This window comes from Leucoraja erinacea, chromosome 2 (assembly GCF_028641065.1).
Source record: "Leucoraja erinacea ecotype New England chromosome 2, Leri_hhj_1, whole genome shotgun sequence".
Classification (NCBI taxonomy): domain Eukaryota; kingdom Metazoa; phylum Chordata; class Chondrichthyes; order Rajiformes; family Rajidae; genus Leucoraja; species Leucoraja erinaceus.
In genome coordinates this window covers 3,536,873-3,552,894 of record NC_073378.1, presented here as the reverse complement: position 1 = coordinate 3,552,894, position 16,022 = coordinate 3,536,873, and the positions used below count along the sequence as shown (strand labels likewise).

General features: G+C 45.5%; 1 protein-coding gene across 1 annotated transcript in view; it reads left to right on the top strand.

Moving 5' to 3' along the window:
* LOC129706559 (genetic suppressor element 1-like) overlaps positions 1–16,022 on the top strand; it is a 176,736-nt gene that overhangs the window by 2,573 nt on the left and 158,141 nt on the right. The window lies entirely within an intron of this gene.

Here is a 16,022-nt window from a genome sequence, read left to right as displayed (position 1 = left end):
ATCACCCTCTGCATCCTACCTTGAAGCCAATTCTATATCCAGTTAGCATTCCACGCAATCTAATCTTCCAGAGCAGCCTACCATGCGGAAGCTTACCTAAGGCCATGCCGATGTTTAGGTTCTTTATATCCACGGGCTTGCCCCCCACCATCCTTCTTGGTAACATTTTTCAAAACGTAATCAAATTTGTGTCTCCCATCCACAAAACCATGCTGACTATCCCTAATTAACCCCGATTTCCAAATTAATTTATATCTTATCCCTTAAAATCTTATCCAATAACTCAGTTCACAGATATTATGTTCACATATCACAGATATTATGTTTACTGGTCACTAGTTCATTATGGCCCTTCTGGAATAAAGGCACAACATTAGCTACCCTCCATGGACATAAAATGCTGGAGTAGCTCAGTGGGACAGGCAGCATCTCTGGAGAGAAGGAATGGGTGATGTTTCGGATCGAGACCCATCTTCAGTCTGAATTCCTTCTCTCCAGAGATGCTGCCTGTCCCACTGAGTTACTCCGGCATTTTGTGTCTATCTTTGATTTAAACCAGCATCTGCAGTTCCTTCCTACACATTAACTACCCTCCGGTCTGCTAACACCCCACCCGTGACTATCTATGATACATATATACCAGCCAGAGCTCCAGCAATTTATTTTCTAGCTTCCCAAAGGGTCAATTCAGTCAGATGAGTTTAGTTTATTGTCACGTGTCGGGAACAGTGAAAAGCCTTTGTTGTGTGTGAACCAGCATGCAATGATTATATGAAATGGATATATCTGATCAGGCATGAGAGATTTATCTACCATCATGTTTTGGGACATCCAGCAATCCTCGACTATAATACAGACTATCCTCAAGACATTGCCATTAACCTTTCCAAGTTCCCTTGTCTTCATGTCTTTCTCTTCGGAAAAAAAACAGAGGAGAAATATTCATGGAGGACTTTACCCATCTTCTGTGGCTCCACATTTAGATGACCACATAGATTTCTGAGGGACCCTATTCTCTTTCTATAATTACCCTTCCTTGATATATTATACAATCAAAACGTCAAAAACGTATAATGTCACGCATATACTGACGTACATAGTCATTTAACCAACACGCCCACCATCAGTGATGCCACCCCGCGATCCTCATATTTACGTGTCTTATTGAGCTCAAGCATTAAACAAACCTTCCCCAGCCAGCCACGAAAGGAATCCCGAAGATTCCTGCCCACCCCAACGGCAGGGCTGGCACACCCGCTGCAGAACCCGGATCCTGCCCGGAAAGGGAAGCCTGGTGAGCCATGGGCATATCCCAACGGCAGAACTGGGACTCGCGCCATGGAACTGGGAACCAACCTGGAAAGGAAAGCCGTGGAGAGGAGGATGGAGGGAGACAGCGGGGGATGCTGGATAAAGAAGAACCGGGGTGTCTTTCCCCCCCACCCCCCCCATCCCCACCTTCCGCTCCAGGAATAAATGCTGAAGGAGGCCACGCAAAGTCAGGGTCAACAGTTCGCTGGTCGACTAGAATGGAGGTGACGGCTATAATGGGCTTTGTGGCCAACTGCAGCTTGGACTGTAAAATGGTGCCAAAATGGCACGTCTTGCATATAGACTTGTGGGCTTTTCTGTAAATTCTTTACTGACTGGGGATTGTGCATATGTATGATAGTCTTGCTGAGCTACATGCAAACAAAGTATTTCACTGTACCTCGGTACACGTTGAACCATTAAAACAGCAGATAGATTGATATCTTGAGAGCAGGTGATACAGGCCAGACTTATGTGAACATTTTGCTTTGTAATCAGAATTCAAGTCCTTTTCTTACTTGTGTAGTCGGCCGGTCAAGGCTTTCAGGACCTGATATGCCTATCAGTTTGAACTGCACCGACCCCTTATATCAAAGACAATGGAACAATTTCCATGTGAATTGTAAACATGTTGCAATCAAAGGAAATCACAGGATACATGTCAATGTATTTCGTTTGGAGCTACAAAATACAAATGAATTTCATGTGGGACACTGGAGTTAATACCATTCTCTGCCTGTAGATCAGTAGGGATCGAATCAGCTTAGCACCTATTCAACTACACCAGTCTGAACATTTTAAACTGCTGCTGCATAGCTGGGGCCCAGGTCCATAATGATTGAATTGCACCAGTGAACTGTCCATTTATTTATCGTTCTGATGGCCTGCAGTGTCAATCTGATCAAGTGTGAGAAGAAAATAAAATATTTACAATCTTATTTTGACACAAATCAAAACTGCATTGGACACAACCTTAACTGTGTGAAATTGCACTTATTTTGTGCAATCTTGTTGATCTAGGTAAACCGTTATTCCTGTTTTCCAAAACTACTGTCTTTAAAGTGCAATTTAAGTTTGCCCAGTATGAAAGGTCAGAATATGAAGCACTTTCCCGTGGTGCCTAATTAAGAGGCAGAAAACCAATTTCTCTCCTTTTTTGCTTTAAAAGCTTTTGAGCAAGTGCATTAGTAATGTGACAAGAGTGGCTGAGCGGAGACTTCAGTTCCATTAGCAGAGGGCCGTAGATTACAAATCTTGTAAATGTGATGTGTAAGGTAAAATCCTAATTGTAAGGCTGTATCTGTTATACCGATTGAAGTAAAACACGAGTCAGGATGACAGGATGGCAGAAGGAATTGTGGAATTACTATTCTCGGGATAGTAACCATGCTGCCTCAGTAATCTACTGAAGGATTAAATGCGCAAAAGGACATTTTGTAATGACCATATTTTTCATCTACTTCATTATATGCTTCTCATATCAGTTAACGTTTGATTGTATAATGTTAAGATATTTTAAATATGGTGCTCGTTATGGTCCGTTGGAGTAATGTGTTTCATTTGGTGGGGGAACAGAGTGATCTCGGACAGGGGCATCAAGCTCGTCTTTCTCAATGGGGCTGCTCAATTGGTTTGACAGCAGGTGTTGTCAAAGTGTACATTATCCGTGTGAGTTCCACCTTGTGGCACCAGTTTTCATCTCATGGTCTGGTAATTCAGGGACAAAGTAACGACTCTCTGTTGCAGGCCATTTGAAATCCACACAGCTCTAGCACTTCAGCCACGCTCATCCGATGGGAAGTAGATGTTTGGCTAATTTGCTCCCTGCCATCCTGCTACACATAGGTTGAATTGTTCCACTTTTATAAAATATTACTGCAACATGGACTACAACATGCCTGTGCCAGTGCTGAACCATATATCAGGTAGACAACACTGCTCTCTCTCCCCATCCCCCCCCCACTCGGAACAAGGGCAGAGTCCCCCTAGTCCTCACCTTCCACCCCACTAGCCATCACATACAACAAATAGTCCTCCGTCAGTTTCGCCACCTCCAACGTGACCCCACCACTCGCCACATCTTCCCATCTCACACCTCTCCCCCGTCTGCTTTCCGCAAAGACCGCTCGCTCCGCAACTCCCTGGTCAATTCTTCCCTCCCCGGCCACTTTCCCTTGCAACCGCAGGAGATGCTACACTTGTCGCTTTACCTCCCCCTCGACTCCATTCAAGGACCCAAGCAGTCGTTCCAGGTGTGACAGAGGCTCATCTGCACCTCCTCCAACCTCATCTATTGCATCCACTGCTCTAGGTGTCAGCTGATCTACATCGGTGAGACCAAGTGTAGGCTTGGCGATCGTTTCGCCCAACACCTCCGCTTGGTCCGTATTAACCCTGATCTCCCGGTGGCTCAGCACATCAACTCCCCCTCTCATTCCAAATCCGACCTTTCTGTCCTGGGCCTCCTCCATGGCCAGAGTGAGCACCACCGGAAACTGGAGGAGCAACACCTCACATTCCGCTTGGGCAGTCTGCATCCCAGTGGCCTGAACATTGACTTCTCCAATTTCCGGTAGCCCTTGCTGTTTCCACCCCTTCTCAGCTCTCCCTCAGCCCTCTGGCTCCTTCTCTTCCTTTCTTCCCCCCCCCCCCCTACCCTGCATCAGTCTGAAGAAGGGTTTCAGCCCGAAACATTGCCCATTTCCTTCGCTCCATAGATGCTGCCGCACCCGCTGAGTTTCTCCAGCACTTTTATCTACCTTCGATTTTCCAGCATCTGCAGTTAATTCTTGAACACTGAACCATATATATATATATATATTTTTAGACTATGGGGATTATTACCCTATCGTTATTACTTGGCATTGAATCCCCTGCTGTCTCAGTTAACACAAAAATCTGCTACAGAAATAGTATTCGTTTTCTGGTTTGAGTTAGGAACATAAAAACAGCAGTAGGAGTAGGTCATTCAAATCTGCTGCACACATTTCAATAAGATCATGGCTGATCCAATCTTGGCCTCAGTATCACTTTCCCGTTCTCCCTATACTGTTGATTCTCCTACGAGTTAAATGTTTGGCAGACTCTGCTTTAAATATGTTCAATGACCCTGCCTCCACAGCCACATGGAGCAGAGAATTCCCAAGATTCAAGGCCTTCTGAATACAAATACCTTCTCATCTCCATCTAATATGAACGATTGCGGTATTCTGAAATTATGTCCCCTCATGTTTAATGCCCCCACTATGGGAAACTTCCTCTGAGAATTCACCCTGTTCATCTCCCTCCAAGCTTTTATGATCAGCTCTTTGTCTTTTAAACTCCAATGACTGTAAACTCAACTCATATACAAAAGTATGAGGGTTTGTTACCTATCCAGTCACATGCAAGGTCCCGGAGGATTGGAGTGTTTAAGAAGGAACTGCAGATGCTGGAAAATCGAAGGTAGACAAAAGTGCTGGAGAAACTCAGCAGGTGCAGCAGCATCTATGGAGCGAAGGAAATAGGCAATGCTTCGGCCCGAAACGTTGCCTATTTCCTTCGCTCCATAGATGCTGCTGTATCCGCTGAGTTTCTCCAGCACTTTTGTCTAACCCCCAAGAGGACTGGAGAGTGGCCAATGTTGTTCTTTTGTTTGAGGAAGGAAGTAGATAGAATCCAGGGAACTATAGGCCGGTGAGCCTCACATCAGCGGTAGGGAATTTATTGGAGAGGATTCTTTTTTTTTTCTTTAAAAAAAAAATTAGAAGTACAATAAATTACAGTAGTACAGGCCACATATATCTTATTACATTTGTTGTACCCCTTCATTTTTTGAGCTTTAGGAATGATAGAAATAAAGGAAGTAAGGAAAGTGAGAAAGAGTCGTGATAGTGGGAGAAAGTGTTGAAAAAAAAGCCCATTAGAGAAAGAGTTAGAGAAGAAAGTTAAGAAATAGACCCTAGAAAAGAGAGAAAGAAAGAGAAACAGTTGCTCTATTATAAAAAAAAACACGCAAAAAGAGATATATCAACCATATTTTTCATCCCCCATTACCAGATCCTGGCACCATTTATTTTTTAAATTACCGCTGCACCTTATAGAAACATAGAAACATAGAAATTAGGTGCAGGAGTAGGCCATTCGGCCCTTCGAGCCTGCACTGCCATTCAATATGATCATGGCTGATCATCCAACTCAGTATCCCGTACCTGCCTTCTCTCCAAACCCCCTGATCCCCTTAGCCACAAGGGCCACATCTAACTCCCTCTTAAATATAGCCAATGAACTGGCCTCAACTACCCTCTGTGGCAGAGAGTTCCAGAGATTCACCACTCTCTGCGTGAAAAAAGTTATTCTCATCTCGGTTTTAAAGGATTTCCCCCTTATCCTTAAGCTGTGACCCCTTGTCCTGGACTTCCCTAACATCGGGAACAATCTTCCTGCATCTAGCCTGTCCAACCCCTTAAGAATTTTGTAAGTTTCTATAAGATCCCCTCTCAATCTCCTAAATTCTAGAGAGTATAAACCAAGTCTATCCAGTCTTTCTTCATAAGACAGTCCTGACATCCCAGGAATATAAGACAGTCCTGACATCCCAGGAATATAAGACAGTCCTGACATCCCAGGATGTACTTATAAAAATGAAACACATTTTTTGCATGCAGATCCACAAGACTATCCTCATCCATAAGTACAATCCCCTGGTCAGTACAGTATGTACAGAATAGCTCACTGAGTCTATATGCAAAAGGCGCCATTATGGTGCCACCTGAACATTTACTCAACAACTCATGTGGATCTGCATGCAAAAAATGTGTTTCATTTTTATAAGTACATCCTGGGATGTCAGGACTGTCTTATATTCCTGGGATGTCAGGACTGTCTTATATTCCTGGGATATATATATTTATACTTATACTTGTAGTAAGTCAATAAATGCAGACCACGTCTTTTGGAAATGGGATTGGAGACAATTCTTTGAGAGGATTTACTCCCATTTGGAGGGATAACCAGCGTGGCTTTGTTTGTGGTAGCTTGTGTCTCACTAACGTTAGTTTAGTTTAGAGATACAGTGCGGAAACAGGCCTTTCGGCCCACTGAGTGATCCCTGCACACTAACACTATCCTACACATTCTAGGGACAATTTACACTTATACCAAGCCAATTAACCTACAAACCTATACGTCTTTGGAGTGAGGTAGGTAACCAAAGATCTCGGAGAAAACCCACGCAGGTCACGGGGAGAAAGTACAAACTCCGTACAGACAGCACCCACAGTCAGGATCAACCCGTGTCTCCGGTGCTGCAAGAGCTGTAAGGCAGCAACTCTTAAGAATTTTGTAAGTTTCTATAAGATCCCCTCTCAATCTTCTAAATTCTAGAGAGTATAAACCAAGTCTACCCAGTCTTTCTTCATAAGACAGTCCTATGACATTATTGCCATAGAGGGAGTGCAAAGACGGTTCACCAGACTGATTCCTGGGATGTCAGGACTGTCTTATGAAGAAAGACTGGATAGACTTGGTTTATACACTCTAGAATTTAGAAGATTGAGAGGGGATCTTATAGAAACTTACAAAATTCTTAAGGGGTTGGACAGGCTAGATGCAGGAAGATTGTTCCCGATGTTGGGGAAGTCCAGGACAAGGGGTCACAGCTTAAGGATAAGGGGGAAATCCTTTAAAACCGAGATGAGAAGAACTTTTTTCACACAGAGAGTGGTGAATCTCTGGAACTCTCTGCCACAGAGGGTAGTTGAGGCCAGTTCATTGGCTATATTTAAGAGGGAGTTAGATGTGGCCCTTGTGGCTAAGGGGATCAGGGGGTATGGAGAGAAGGCAGGTACGGGATACTGAGTTGGATGATCAGCCATGATCATATTGAATGGCGGTGCAGGCTCGAAGGGCCGAATGGCCTACTCCTGCACCTAATTTCTATGTTTCTAACTCTGCCGCCCTAATCTCTTGATTAAGTTTTTTTTGAGGAGGTGACTAAGAAGTTTGATGAAGGTAGGGCAATGGATGTTGTATACATGGATTTTTGTAAGGCTTTTGATATGGTCCCTCGTGGTATGGCTGATCCAGAAGATTACGATGTCTGGGATTCACAAAAACGTTCGCTTTAGAACTAGCTTATTCACGGAAGACTGGAGGTTGTGGTGGAAGGTAGATATTCTGACTGGATGTCTTTGACCCAAGGAGTTCCACAGGGATCTGTGCTGGGACTGTGTATTTGATATACAGTGTATAAATAACCTAGATGTAAATGGAGATTGGTTGTTGAGTAAATGTTCAGGTGGCACCATAATGGCGCCTTTTGCATATAGACTCAGTGAGCTATTCTGTGCATACTGTACTGACCAGGGGATTGTACTTATGGATGAGGATAGTCTTGTGCATCTGCATGCAAAAAATGTGTTTCACTGTACCTGGTACAGATGACAATAAAGAAACCATTGATTCATTGTACCATTGAACAAGTTGCAGACAGTGAGGAAGGCCATCAGATGATACAATGGAATATAGATCAGCTGCAGAAATGGGCATAGATGGCAGATGGAGTTTAACCCAAGCAAGTGTGAGGTGGTGCACTTTAGGAGGTTGAACGTAAATAGCGAGAATACAGTTGAAGAGGGGCATCAGGAAGGCCAAGCACTGCTACAAGCTCAGGATTGAGGAGCACTTCAAGAACAACTCCGACCCCCGACGCATGTGGCAAGGCATACAGGCCATCACGGACTATAGACCCACCAACACCACCCCCACATCCAGCGACGCCTCCTTCCTTGAGGAGCTTAACCACTTCTATGGCGTCTTCGACAGGGACAATCTAGAGACAGCCATCAAGGCTGTGCTACCTGCCGATCACCAACCCCTCACACTCACCCCCTACGACGTATACGTGGCACTGAGTAGGACTAATGCACGTAATGCTGCTGGCCCTGACGGCATCCCCGGGCGCGTGCTCAGGGCCTGTGCTGCGCAGCTGACAGACGTCTGGACTGACATCTTCAACCTGTCACTTGCCCAAGCAGTTGTCCCCACTTGCCTTAAAGCCACCTCCATCGTGCCAGTGCCAAAACACTCCACTGCGGCAAGCCTCAACGACTTCCGCCCAGTTGCACTTACCCCCATCATCACCAAGTGCTTCGAGAAGCTGGTCCTGGCACACCTCAAAAGCTGTCTACCCCCCACATTGGATCCCTATCAGTTTGCCTACCGCAAGAACAGGAGTACGGAGGATGCCATCTCAACGGCACTTCACTCCGCCCTCTCCCACCTCGACAACAGAGACACTTATGTAAGAATGCTGTTCATCGATTACAGCTCAGCATTCAACACCATTATACCCTCTAATCTGATCACCAAACTTGGTGACCTGGGCATCGACCCCTCCCTCTGCAACTGGATACTGGACTTTCTAACCAACAGACCCCAGTCTGTGAGGTTAGACAAGCACACCTCTTCAACCCTCACCCTGAACACCGGCGTTCCTCAGGGCTGTGTGCTGAGCCCCCTCCTCTACTCCCTCTTCACCTATGACTGCACACCTGTACATGGTACTAACACCATCATCAAGTATGCAGATGATACAACGGTGATTGGCCTCATCAGCAACAACGATGAGTCGGCCTACAGGGAGGAGGTCCAGCACTTAGCAGCATGGTGCGCTGACAACAACCTGGCCCTTAACTCCAAGAAGACCAAGGAGCTCATTGTAGACTTCAGGAAGTCCAGAGGCGGCACGCACACCCCCATCCACATCAACGGGACGGAGGTGGAACGTGTTTCTAGCTTCAGGTTCCTGGGAGTCAACATCTCCGATGACCTCTCTTGGACCCACAATACCTCTACTCTGATCAGGAAGGCTCACCAGCGTCTCTTCTTCCTGAGGAGACTGAAGAAGGTCCATCTGTCTCCTCAGATCCTGGTGAACTTCTACCGCTGCACCATCGAGAGCATCCTTACCAACTGTATCACAGTATGGTATGGCAACTGCTCTGTCTCCGACCGGAAGGCCTTGCAGAGGGTGGTGAAAATTGCCCAACGCATCACCGGTTCCTCGCTCCCCTCCATTGAGTCTGTCCAAAGCAAGCGTTATCTGCGGAGGGCGCTCAGCATCGCCAAGGACTGCTCTCACCCCAACCATGGACTGTTTACCCTCCTACCATCCGGGAGGCGCTACAGGTCTCTCCATTGCCGGACCAGCAGGTCCAGGAACAGCTTCTTCCCGGCGGCTGTCACTCTACTCAACAATGTACCTCGGTGACTGCCAATCACCACCCCCCCCCCGGACACTTATTATTATTTATTCAAATCATTTGCTATGTCGCTCTTCCAGGGAGATGCTAAATGCATTTCGTTGTCTCTGTACTGTACACTGACAATGACAATTAAAATTGAATCTGAATCTGAATCTAATGGCAAGACCCTTAACAGCATAAAGGTGGCAACACAAGTAGATAGGATGGTAAAGAAGGCATATTGTATACTTTGCTAGGGGCATTGAAGATTCAGGAAGTCATGATGTAGCTCTATAGGACTTTGGTTAGGCCGCATTTGGAGTATTGTGTTCAGTTCTGGTCGCCCCCTTACAAGAAAGATCTGGAAGCTTTGGAGAGAGAGTTGTACCAGAATGCTGCCTGGATTAGAGGTTTTCAGCTGCAGGATAGACTTGGATTGTTTTCTCTGGAACGTTGGAGGTTGAAGGAAGACTCGATAGAAGTATATAAAATTATGAAAGCCACAGATAGGGTAGACAGTCAGTACCTGTTTCAGGGCTGCCAACTCTCACGCATTGAGCGTGAGACTCACGCATTTGGGCAAATTCTCACGCTCTCATGCTGATCACAAATTCCTCACGCTCTGTCGTGAGAAATTCTGTGATCAACGAAAACGTCAAAACTCATATAAAGTGAATGGGCCGCTGGTGTTTGAGAGCCGGGGCTGAGGGAGGGATGGAAGAAGCAGTGGCGGGGACAGATGTGGACCACGAGCCGGGGCTGGTGAGTGTTTGCTGGGCTGGCGAGTCACTCGCTGCAGCTCCAGCCATGGAGCAGCCTCAGTGCAAGCCTCAGGGCCGTCAGAGGCGTCAATAGACAATAGATGCAGGAGTAGGCCATTTGGCCCTTCGAGCCGGCACCGCCATTCAATGTGATCATGGCTGATCATCCCCAATCAGTACCCTGTTCCTGCCTTCTCCCCATATCCCCTGATTCCGCTATCTTTAAGAACCCTATCAAGCTCTCTCTTGAAAGTATCCAGAGAACCGGCCTCCACCGTCCTCTGAGGCAGAGAATTCCACAGTTTCCTAACTATGAGAAAAAGTGTTTCCTCGTCTTCGTTCTAAATGGCTTACACCTTATTTTTAAACTGTGGCCCCTGGTTCTGGACTCCCCCAACATCTGGAACATGTTTCTTGCTTCTAGCATGTCCAAACCCTTAACAATTTTACATGTTTCAATAAGATCCCCTCTCAACCCACTAAACTCCAGAGTGTACAAGCCCAGCCGCTCCATTCTCTCCGCATATGACAGTCCCGCCATCCCGGGAATGAAGCGTTGCACCGCTGCCGTGAGAGTCTCTGTGCCGAATTCGCACAGGTGACCGGCATGGATCAGGCTGTGGCTTGGTGCATCCTGGAGGACAACCTGTGGCTGCTGGAAGTAGATACCAAGCACTGGGTAGAAACGGTGGAAGATAATGGCTTTCAAATGGGGTGGTTGGTGAAAGCATCCTGCTTGCCTGCTAGATTTTCTCTTACTGTAACTGCAGGGAAAATGTTCCCGATGTTGGGGGCGTTCAGAACCAGGGGTCACAGTTTAAGAATAAAGGGTAGGCCAGTTCGGACTGAGATGAGGACAAACTTTCTTCATGCAGAGAGTTGTGAATCTGTGGAATTCTCTGCTACAGAAGGCAGTGGAGGCTAATTCACTGGATGTTTTCAAGAGAGAGTTACATTTAGCTCTTGGGGCTAGCGAAATCAAGGGATTATGGGGGAAAAACAGGAAAGAGGTACTGATTTCAGATGAACAGCCATGATCATATTGAATGGCAGTGCTGGCTCAAAGCGCCGAATGGCCTATGCCTGCACCTATTTTCTATGTTTCTATGCTTGAGTATATGCAATAAAACTCGACCACTTGATTTTGAAGCATTCACGCATGGTGGATGAATAATGTGGTCATATAGTGACACAGTGAGGAAACAGGCCCTTCGGTGCAACTTGTCCACACCCGCCAACATGTCCCAGCTACACTGCCTGCTTTTGGTCCATATCCCTCCAAACCTGTCCTATCCATGTATCAGTCTAACTGTTTCTTGTTGGGATAGTCCTTGCCTCAACTATCTCCTCTGGCAGCTTGTTCCATACACCCATCACCCTTTGTGTGGAAAAAGTTACCCCTTAAAAAGTTACTTCTTAAAAATACTTCAAACAAAAAACATTGAAATCATACTTCTACGGTGCACTAAAACATGATTTTAATACATCAAATTTCAAAAAGTTCCTCCCTTGGGAGGGGTACACCCCCCACCCACACCCTCCCTCCCTCACTCGGTTGCCCCACTTCCTCGCCGGGTACCCCCAAGGCCAGTGAACAGTGATCGCTCAGCCTCCCATTTACAATAACACTCCGTGCCCTCAGGTTCAGGCAGAGAGCACTGCCAGATGTGAGCGGGGAACTGAGGCCAGTTGTCCGTGATGTCTGGATCCCAATGCTCAGCTCTTACAAAATTTACAAAATTCTTAAGGGGTTGGACAGGCTAGATGCAGGAAGATTGTTCCCGATGTTGGGGAAGTCCAGGACAAGGGGTCACAGCTTAAGGATAAGGGGGAAATCCTTTAAAACCGAGATGAGAAGAACTTTTTTCACACAGAGAGTGGTGAATCTCTGGAACTCTCTGCCACAGAGGGTAGTTGAGGCCAGTTCATTGGCTATATTTAAGAGGGAGTTAGATGTGGCCCTTGTGGCTAAGGGGATCAGGGGGTATGGAGAGAAGGCAGGTACGGGATACTGAGTTGGATGATCAGCCATGATCATATTGAATGGCGGTGCAGGCTCGAAGGGCGAATGGCCTACTCCTGCACCTAATTTCTATGTTTCTTCATGTTTCGGAGTTGGCTAATGTTATTGATTTGTAATTAGCCTGATTTGTAATTAGTTGACAAAAACCTTAATTTATTAATCTGGAATATCCAGGGGATGGATCCAGACATTGATTTTCCTAAATGCATGTTTCATTTACTCTTTCAATGTTTCCATATTTGATGACATCACTGACATGTTTGCTCTATTTACATGTTGAATAAAAGTTGGATTAAAGGGTTGTGACCTGTTGCCCTCGAAATGAAACAAGGAGTGCATCAGGCTAATGGTGATGAATCACTTGTGATTCAAAATGTTTCTACTTCACCCCTACCATCGCATCGATTTGATACTCAAAACATCCTCCCATAACACTGTTCTTAGAAAAGAGTGCAGCAAATGAAAATCATACAAAAAGAGATTAAGCAGACTATATCTCTTTAGAATTTAGAATAATAAGAAGTAGATGTTTGCTCTGGCTAAGGAGTCCTGAACTTGGAATCAAAGTCCCAAAATAATGTGTAGGCCCTTTAGGACTGAAATGCGAACACATTTCTTCACTCAGAAATGGTGAATCATTTAGTTCTCTACCATGGTGGGCAACACAGGATTGATTATTAATTGCTCTTAAAATAGAGATCAACAGGTTTTTAGATATTAAAGAAATCAAGTCCTAAATCCAGAAAATGGTGTTAAGGCGGAAGATCGATCGATCGATGATTATGCTGAATGGTACTGCAGAGACATGGGAAGGAAAGGTTTACTCCTCTCCTGTTCTTATGTTCATGATCTTTCCATCTTCTAATTGTTGGATAATAAGCTAAAGGGGTATATATTTTTTAGGCAGCCACTTATTTCAGTAGTGATAATGTCTAGTGGTTTCAATTTCTGACTACACATACATTTGCTGGACAAGCTGTAGGGAATCAACCAATACATTGGACCAAATCTGTAAACAGTAAATTAAGTTGCAATTGAATAGTGAGTGGTGATAGTTTTGCTCTCATTAAGACATTTTGAGAAATTGTCACCCTTTCCTCCCATGTTAAGTGTCCAATATCTTTTGTTGTCTCTCTTTGAGAGGTAAAGCTTACACTTTACCCCTCTATAACCATCAGCTGCAGTAGATGGAAGGTTTTGACTATGAAGACTGACTCTCTCTCTCTCTCTCTCTCTCTCTCTCTGAGTGCAACCTCACACCTGTCAGAGTTCAATCCCATTTGCCATTCAGTGGTCTACCTTCCCAATTGATCCATCTCCTGTTGTAAACTTAGATATCCTTTCACATTGTCCACTGAACCACCAATCTTTGATTAAAAAGATGTTTTTTTGATATTTTTAAGACATTTTATTTTTTGAGTATGACATTGAAACAGATCCAACTTTGTCATAAAAGTCACCAGAGCAGTATTCAGCCCATCGAGTCTACTCTGTCATTCAATTGTGGCTGGTCTATTTTTCCCTCAACCCCATTCTCCTGCCTTCTTCCTCTAACCTTTGACAGCCTTACTAATCAAGAATCTGTCAATCGTTGCTTTAAAAATACTCAAAGACTTGGCCTCCGCAGCCAACAAAATAAACATTTTGTTTCCCACCTTGATACTTTGGTGATTTTAATGTATTCTTGATAAGACTACGTACAATTGCAACTCTTGCTTATTTGTAAAAGCAAGTCTGGAACTGGGTGGCTCTGCACTTCCTTGAGTTTTTACGCCTACTAACCTCATTAAGAAATACGCTAAATCAGACTTTTGTGACAGTGGTTAATGCATAATAATCATTCCTTCACCAGCTGCTTGGTTTCATATGACTCCCATGCAGAGCATTGAACATTTTTGGCCAATGATGGGAAAATGCTGAATAGTCTTGTAACCTGATTGAAAATTCTCCCCAAAAGTAATTTGTCATTTGCCCGTGAATTGCAGTAATGATGTTGTTCATTCTATCTGGTGCAATTTTTATTCAATTAAAATGAAAACAAAAGCTCGTTTAGATGGGCCATAAATTAACCTGTGGGTTAGACTAATATGTCCCCCTTTGGCAAGGACTACAATTGCTTTGAGTGCCTGTAGAGCAGCTGCTAGTTTGGATTAATGACAATGGGTTAATGACAAAATCACAGCCCTACAGCCACCCACTCTCATGTTGCTAAATATTCGGCACTGGACGGAATTGGTGATATGAAAATTAGAAATTCTTTATTGTGAGATGTAGTTCCCACCGAGGAAGGAGACAACTCTGTTCTTGAAAATGGTGATCATTTCCACTATGATAATTGATCTCAAAAATGGCCTGACCTGTTTCCAAATTAGGTGAGAAGGTGGGGGATTGGAGTGCAGTGGGGGTTGTGAACAAGTGTTGGCTTTATCCCACAGATGAGCACCAGGCCTTAATCTCAAATACCATTACTGATTTCATCACTTTCGTCTGTCTGCCTTCCAAAGCCTCCAACCTTATCAGTTCCCAGCCCTTTTTTACTTCTCCCCCAAATCCACAAACACAACTGCCCTGAAATCCACAAACACAACTGCAGACCCATTGTTCCAGCCTGCTCCTGCCCCACGGCAATGATTTCCACGTACCTTGACTCCATCCTATCCTACCTGGTCCAATCTCTCCCGACCTATGTCCGAGATACCTCACATGCCCTTCGTCTCTTTAATGACTTTCGCTTTCCGAGCCCCCACTCCCTCATCTTCACTATGGACGTTCAGTCACTCTACACCTCCACCCCCCGCCAGGAAGGCCTTAAAGCCCCCCCGTTTCTTCCTCGACCGCAGAACCATCCAAATTCCCTCTACTAACACTCTTCTCCGCCAAGCGGAACTGGTCCTCACCCTCAACAACTACTCCTTTGACCCCTCCCACTTCCTACGTTCAAGGCATAGCTATGGGCACCCGCATGGGCCCCAGCTACGCCTGCCTCTTTATAGGGTACATTGAACAATCCCTGCTCCAGTCCCTATCCCCAAACTCTATCTCCGCTACATTGATGACTGCATCAGTGTTACCTCCTGCACCCATGCAGAACTCATGGACTTCATCAACTTTACCACCAATTTTCAATCTGCACTCAAATTTACTTGGACCATCTGCGACACCTCCCTCCCCTTTCTTGATCTCACAGTCTCCATCACAGGAAATAGACTATTAACTGACGTCTATTACAAACCCACTGACTCCCACAAATACACTTCTTCCCACCCTGCTTCCAGAGAAGACTTTATCCCCTACTCTCAATTCCTCCGTCTACGCCGCATCTGCGCCATGGATGAGGTGATCCATACTAGAACATCCGAGATGCCCTCATTCTTTAGGGAACGGGGGTTCCCCTCCCCCATCAAAGATGAGACCCTCACTCATGTCTCCTCGGTACCCCGCAGCTCCGCCCTTGTTCCCCCTCTCCAAGTCGCGACAGAGACAGAGTCCCCCTAGTCCTTATCTCCCACCCCATCTGCCGTCACATACAACACATCCCTCCACCTCCACCCCTTTCCACCTTCCACAGACACCGTTCCCTCCGCAACTCCCTGGTTAACTTATCTCTTCCCACCCAACCCACCCCATCCCCAGGTACCTTCCCCTGCAACCGCAAAAGATGCAACACCTGTCGCTATACCTCCTCCTTTGACTGTCCAGGGA